The following is an 8127-nucleotide window of genomic DNA, read 5'->3' as shown; positions in this document are numbered from 1 at the left end:
AGCATATGAGATGTTCTAGGATTTGAAGTTAATATTTCAAGCAAATGCCCGGATTGAGAGATATGAAGTCTCCTATAAGTTCTACAGCTGCAAAATGGAGGAGAATAGTTCTGTCAGTGAACACATACTCAGAATGTCTGGGTACCACAACCACTTGACTCAACTAGGAGTTAATCTTCCTGATGATAGTGTCATTGACAGAGTTCTTCAATCACTGCCGCCAAGCTACAGGAGCTTCATGATGAACTATAACATGCAAGGGATGGATAAGACAATTCCCGAGCTCTTCGCAATGCTAAAAGCTGCGGAGGTAGAAATCAAGAAGGATCATCAAGTGTTGATGGTTAACAAGACCACTAGTTTCAAGAAAAAGGGCAAAGGGAAGAAGGGGAACTTCAAGAAGAATGACAAGCAAGTCACTTCTCAAGTGAAGAATCCCAAGTCTGGACCTAAGCCTGAGACTGAGTGCTTCTACTACAAGGGATTGGTCACTGGAAACGGAACTGCCCCAAGTATTTGGCGGATAAGAAGGATGGCAAAGTGAAAGGTATATTTGATATACATGTTATTGATGTGTACCTTACTAATGCTCGTAGTAGCGCTGGGGTATTTGATACTGGTTCTGGGTCTCATATTTGCAACTCGAAACAGGGGCTACGGATTAAACGAAGATTGGCTAAGGACGAGGTGACGATGTGCGTGGGAAATGGCTCCAAAGTCGATGTGATCGCGGTCGGCATGCTACCTCTACATCTACCTTCGGGATTAGTTTTAGACCTAAGTAATTGTTATTTGGTGCCAGCGTTAAGCATGAACATTATATCTGGATCTTGTTTGATGCAAGACGGTTATTCATTTAAATCAGAGAATAGTGGTTGTTCTATTTATATGAGTAATATCTTTTATGGTCATGCACCCTTGATGAGTGGTCTAGTTTTACTACATCTCGATTGTAGTGATACACATATTCATAGTATTGAAGCCAAAATATATAAGTTTAATAATGATAGTGCAACTTATTTGTGGCACTGCCGTTTAGGTCATATTGGTGAAAGCGCATGAAGAAAATCCATGCTGATGGACTTTTAGAATCACTTGATGCTTGCAAACCATGCCTCATGGGCTAGATGACTAAGACTCCATTCTCCAGGACAATGGAGCGAGCAACAGACTTGTTGGAAATAATACATACTGATGTATGCGGTCCGATGAGTGTTGAGGCTCGCGGCGGGTATCGTTATTTTCTGACCTTCACAGATGATTTGAGAAGATATGGGTATATCTACTTGATGAAACATAAGTCTGAAACATTTGAAAAGTTCAAGGAATTTCAGAGTGAAGTGGAAAATCATCGTAACAAGAAAATAAAGTTTCTAGGATCTGATCGTGGAGGTGAATATTTGAGTTATGAGTTTGGTCTTCACTTGAAACAATGCGGAATAGTTTCGCAACTCACACCACTTGGAACACCACAGCGTAATGGTGTGTTCGAATGTGGTAACTGCACTTTATTAGATATGATGCGATCTATGATGTCTCTTACTGATTTACCGCTATCATTTTGGGGTTATGCTTTAGAAACAGCCGCATTTAAATAGGGCACCATCGAAATCCGCTGAGACGACACCATATGAACTATGGTTTGGCAAGAAACCCAAGTTGTTGTTTCTTAAAGTTTGGGGCTGCGATGCTTATGTGAGAAAGCTTCAACCTGATAGGCTCGAACCCAAATTGGAGAAATGTGTCTTCATAGGATACCCAAAGGAAACCGTTGGGTACACCTTATATCACAGATCCGAAGGCAAGATATTCCTTGCTAAGAATGGATCCTTTCTAGAGAAGGAGTTTCTCTCGAAAGAAGTGAGTGGGAGGAAAATAGACCTTGATGAGATATCTATACCTTCTCCCTTATTGGAAAGTAGTTCATCACAGAGATCAGTTCCAGTGATTCCTACACCAATTAGTGAGGAAGCTAATGATGATGATCATGAAACTTCTGATCAAGTTACTACCGAACCTCGTAGGTCAACCAGAGCAAGAACCGCACCAGCGTGGTACGGTAATCCTGTTCTGGAAGTCATGTTACTTGACGATGACGAACCTACGAACTATGAGGAAGCGATGATGAGCCCAGATTCTGCAAAATGGCTAGAGGCTATGAAATCTGAGATGGGATCCATGTATGAGAACAAAGTGTGGACTTTGGTTGAATTGCCCGATGATCGGCAAGCCATAGAGAATAAATAGATCTTCAAGAAGAAGACTGATGCTGATGGTAATGTTACTGTCTACAAAGCTCGACTTGTTGCGAAAGGTAGTGTTACTGTCTACAAGTTCAAGGAGTTGACTACGATGAGACCTTCTCACCCATAGTGATGCTTAAGTCTGTCTGAATAAAGTTAGCAATTGCCGCATTTTATGACTATGAAATTTGGCAAATGGATGTCAAAACTGCATTTCTTAATGGATATCTCAAAGAAGAGTTGTATATGATGCAACCAGAAGGTTTTGTCGATCCTAAAGGTGCTAACAAACTGTGCAAGCTCCAGCGATCCATTTATGGACTGGTGCAAGCCTCTCAGAGTTGGAATATATGCTTTGATAATGTGATTAAAGCATATGGTTTTATACAAACTTTTGGAGAAGCCTGTATTTACAAGAAAGTGAGTGGGAGCTCTGTAGCATTTCTGATATTATATGTGGATGACATATTGTTGATCGGAAATGATACTGAATTTTTGAATAGCATACAAGGATACTTGAATAAGAATTTTTCAATGAAAGACCTCGGTGAAGCCGCTTATATATTAGGCATCAAGATCTATAGAGATAGATCAAGATGCTTAATTGGACTTTCACAAAGCACATACCTTGATAAAGTTTTGAAGAAGTTCAAAATGGATCAGTCAAAGAAAGGGTTCTTGCCTGTGTTGCAAGGTGTGAAGTTGAGTTAGACTCAATGCCCGACCACTGTAGAAGATAGAGAGAAAATGAAAGTCATTCCCTATGCCTCAGCCATAGGTTCTATCATGTATTCAATGATGTGTACCAGACCTGATGTGTGCCTTGCTATTAGTTTAGCAGGAGGTACCAAAGTAATCCAGGAGTGGATCACTAGAAAGTGCTCAAGAAAATCCTGAAATACCTGAAAAGGACTAAGGATATGTTTCTCATTTATGGAGGTGACAAAGAGCTCGTCGTAAACAGTTACGTCGATGCAAGCTTTGACACTGATCAGGATGACTCTAAGTCACAAACCGGATACATATTTTTATTGAATGGTGGAGCTGTCAGTTGGTGCAGTTCTAATTAAGCAGAGTGTCATGGCGGGATCTATGTGTGAAGCGGAGTACATAGCTACTTCGGAAGCAACAAATGAAGGAGTCTGGATGAAGGAGTTCATATCCGAGCTAGGTGTAATACCTAGTGGATCGGGTCCAACGAAAATATTTTGTGACAATACTGGTGGAATTGCCTTGGCAAAGGAATCTAGATTTCACAAGAGAACCAAGTACATCAAGAGATGCTTCAATTCCATCCGCTATCAAGTCAAAGAGGGAGACATAGAGATTTGCAAGATACATACGGATCTGAATATTGCAGACCCGTTGACTAAGGCTCTCTCACAAGCAAAACATGATCGGCACCAAGACTCCATGGGTGTTAGAATCATTACTATGTAATCTAGATTATTGACTCTAGTGCAAGTGGGAGACTGAAGGAAATATGCCCTAGAGGCAATAATAAAAGTTGTTATTTATATTTCCTTATATCATGATAAATGTTTATTATTCATGCTAGAATTGTATTAACTGAAAACTTAGTACATGTGTGGATACATAGACAAACATAGTGTCCCTAGTATGCCTCTACTTGACTAGCTCGTTAATCAAAGATGGTTAAGTCTCCTAACCATAAACATGTGTTGTCATTTGATGAACGGGATCACATCATTAGAGAATGATGTGATGGACAAGACCCATCCGTTAGCTTAGCACTATGATCGTTTAGTTTATTGATATTGCTTTCTTCATCACTTATACATGTTCCTAGCTATGACTATGAGATTATGCAACTCCCGAATACCGGAGGAACACCTTGTGTGCTATCAAACGTCACAACATAACTGGGTGATTATAAAGATGCTCTACATGTGTCTCCGATGGTGTTTGTTGAGTTGGCATAGATCAAGATTAGGATTTGTCACTCCGTGTATCGGAAAGGTGTCTCTGGGCCCTCTCGGTAATGCACATCACTATGAGCCTTGCAAGCAATGTGACTAATGAGTTAGTTGCAGGATGATGTATTATGGAACGAGTAAAGAGACTTGCCAGTAACGAGATTGAACTAGGTATGATGATACCGACGATCAAATCTCGGGCAAGTAACATACCGATGACAAAGGGAACAACGTATGTTGTTATGCGGTTTGACCGATAAAGATCTTCGTAAAATATGTAGGAGCCAATATGAGCATCCAGGTTCCGCTATTGGTTGTTGACCGGAGATGTGTCTCGGTCATGTCTACATAGTTCTCGAACCCGTAGGGTCTGCACGCTTAACGTTCGATGACGATTTGTATTATGAGTTTATGTGATTTGATGACCGAAGATTGTTAGGAGTCCCGGATGAGATCACGGACATGATGAGGAGTCTTGAAATGTTCGAGACATAAAGATTGATATATTGGACCATGTTATTCGGACATCGGAAGTGTTCCGGATAGTTTCGGGTAAAATCCGGAGTACTGGGAGGTTACCCGAACCCCCCGGGGAGTTGATGGGCCTTAGTGGGCCTTAATGGGAAGGAGAGGCAGCAGCCAGGAGGTGGGGCCTCCCCCCAAGCCCAATCCGAATTGGACAAGGGGTTGGGGGTGCGGCCCCCTCTCCCTTGCTTCCCTCTTCTCCTTTAGGTGGAAACCTACTAGGACTTGGAGTCCTAGTAGGATTCCCCTTCTCCCGACGCACCCTAGCCTGGCCGGCTGGCCTCCCCCTCCCTCCTTTATATATGGGGGCAGGGGCACCCTAGAACAGACAAGTTGATCTTTTAGCCGTGTGCGGTGCCCCTCCTCCATAATTACACACCTCAGTCATATCATTGTAGTGCTTAGGCGAAGCCCTGCGTCGGTAACTTCATCATCACCGTCACCACGCCGTCATGCTGACGGAACTCTCCCTCGACCTCAACTGGATCAAGAGTTCGAGGGACGTCATCAAGCTAAATATGTGCTGATCACGGAGGTGCCATGCGTTTGGTACTTGGATCAGTTGGATCGCGAAGACGTTTGATTACATCAACCGCGTTACTAAACGCTTCCACTTTCGGTCCACGAGGGTATGCAGATACACTCTCCCCTCTCGTTGCTATGCATCTCCTAGATAGATCTCACGTGATCGTAGGTAAAAATTTTGAAATACTGCATTCCCCAACAAGACCCTCCATTCATAGGACGTTGGACGGCCACCTCCACATACGACGTGTACATGGTGGACACACCCGAAGAGGATGACGGTGCAGATAGGAAAGATCCAGTGGAGGACAAACCTGATGAGGCACCGGTGAAGCGTCGACGCCAGCGACGCCGCTCAAAATCGCGTCTTGGCAAAGATAGTAATACCGGCACCGGAGACGATAACACTCCAGAGGACGCCGAAGACCCCGAAGCCTCCATCGAGCTCACATCCAAACAGGATGATGTGGAGGATGGGCAAGTTAACCCCGACGATCCGGTCGAGAACGGCGATTTAGAAGATAGTAACTATCTACCGCTCTCCGAGGACGATGCCAGCCTCGTCAACGAAGATTTCATCGTACCAGAGGAACCGCTCGAGCAGGAGCGCTTTAAGCGCCAACTAATCGCCACTGCAAGAAGCCTAAAAAAGTAGTAGCGGCGGCTCCAAGCAGAATAGGATACACTCAATGAAAGATGGACTCAGGTCCTAGCCGCCGAAGAATATGGCCTTCAACACCCAACAAAAAGTTATCCAAAGCATCGACTACTGCCACAATTCGATGACAAGGCCGTCAAGCCAATCCCGTCGAAGCATGACCGCGCTGATGAACGAGATTGGCAACCACGTGGGCGAGACAAAGTGGCCACCCATGCCGAACACCAACCCGCACCACCTAACCATAAGGGCAGAGAGACAGCGGCTCCATGATACACCTAAGACTTACAACAAGACCTAAACAATAGAGCAGGCCAAACAAGATCAATCTATGGATCAAGGAGGCGTTTATTGGGGAACGTAGTAATTTCAAAAAAATTCCTACGCACACGCAAGATCATGGTGATGCATAGCAACGAGTGGGGAGAGTGTTGTCTACGTACCCTCGTAGACCGAAAGCGGAAGCGTTAGCACAACGCGGTTGATGTAGTCGTACGTCTTCACGGCCCGACCGATCAAGCACCGAAACTACGGCACCTCCGAGTTCTAGCACACGTTCAGCTCGATGACGATCCCTGCACTCCGATCCAGCAAAGTGTCGGGGAAGAGTTCCGTCAGCACGACGGTGTGGTGACGATCTCGATGTTCTACTGTCGCAGGGCTTCGCCTAAGCACCGCTACAATATTATCGAGGAGTATGGTGGAGGGGGGCACCGCACACGGCTAAGAAAACGATCACGAGGATCAACTTGTGTGTCTAGAGGTGCCCCCCTGCCCCCGTATATAAAGGAGCAAGGGGGATGCGGTCGGCCCTAGGAGGAGGCGCGTCGAAGGAGTCCTACTCCTACCGGGAGTATGACTCCCCCCCTTTCCCTAGTTGGATTAGGACTTGGGGGAAGGAGGAGAGGGAAGAAAGGAAAGGGGGGCGCCGCCCCCCTCCTTATCCAATTCGGACTTGGGGGGAAGGGGCGCGCGGCAGCCCCTAGGCCTCCTCTCCTCTTCCTCCACTAGGCCCATTAAGGCCCATTAGGTTACCAGGGGGTTTCGGTAACCTCTCGGTACTCCGGTAAAATGCCGATTTCACCCGGAACACTTCCGATGTCCAAACATAGGCTTCCAATATATCAATCTTTATGTCTCGACCATTTCGAGACTCCTCGTCATGTCCGTGATCACATCCGGGACTCCGAACAAACTTCGGTACATCAAAATATATAAACTCATAATGAAAATGTCATCGTAACATTAAGCGTGCGGACCCTACGGGTTCGAGAACAATGTAGACATGACCGAGACACGTCTCCGGTCAATAACCAATAGCGGAACCTGGATGCTCATATTGGCTCCTACATATTCTATGAAGATCTTTATCGGTCACACTGCATAACAACATACATTGTTCACTTTGTCATCGGTATGTTACTTGCCCGAGATTCGATCGTCGGTATCTCAATACCTAGTTCAATCTCGTTACCGGCAAGTCTCTTTACTCGTTTCGTAATACATCATCTCGCAACTAACTCATTAGTTGCATGCTTGCAAGGCTTACGTGATGAGCATTACTGTGAGGGCCCAGAGATACCTCTCCGACAATCGGAGTGACAAATCCTAATCTCGAAATACGCCAACCCAACATGTACCTTTGGAGACACCTGTAGAGCTCCTTTATAATCACCCAGTTACGTTGTGATGTTTGGTAGCACACAAAGTGTTCCTCTGGCAAACGGGAGTTGCATAATCTCATAGTCATAGGAACATGTATAAGTCATGAAGAAAGCAATAGCAACATACTAAACGATCGGGTGCTAAGCTAATGGAATGGGTCATGTAAATCACATCATTCTCCTAATGATGTGATCCCGTTAATCAAATGACAACTCATGTCTATGGTTAGGAAACATAACCATATTTGATCAACGAGCTAGTCAAGTAGAGGCATACTAGTGACACTCTGTTTGTCTATGTATTCACACATGTATTATGTTTTCGGTTAATACAATTCTAGCATGAATAATAAACATTTATCATGATATAAGGAAATACATAATAAATTTATTATTGCCTCTAGGGCATATTTCCTTCAGTCTCCCACTTGCACTAGAGTCAATAATCTAGTTCACATCGCCATGTGATTTAATACCAATAGTTCACATCACCATGTGATTAACACCCATAGTTCAGATCGACATGTGACCAACACCCAAAGGGTTTACTAGAGTCAATAATCTAGTTCACATCG

The sequence above is a fragment of the Triticum aestivum genome, chromosome 3A (assembly GCF_018294505.1).
Source record: "Triticum aestivum cultivar Chinese Spring chromosome 3A, IWGSC CS RefSeq v2.1, whole genome shotgun sequence".
Taxonomy (NCBI): Eukaryota; Viridiplantae; Streptophyta; class Magnoliopsida; order Poales; family Poaceae; genus Triticum; species Triticum aestivum.
Note: the sequence above shows the minus strand (reverse complement) of the source record.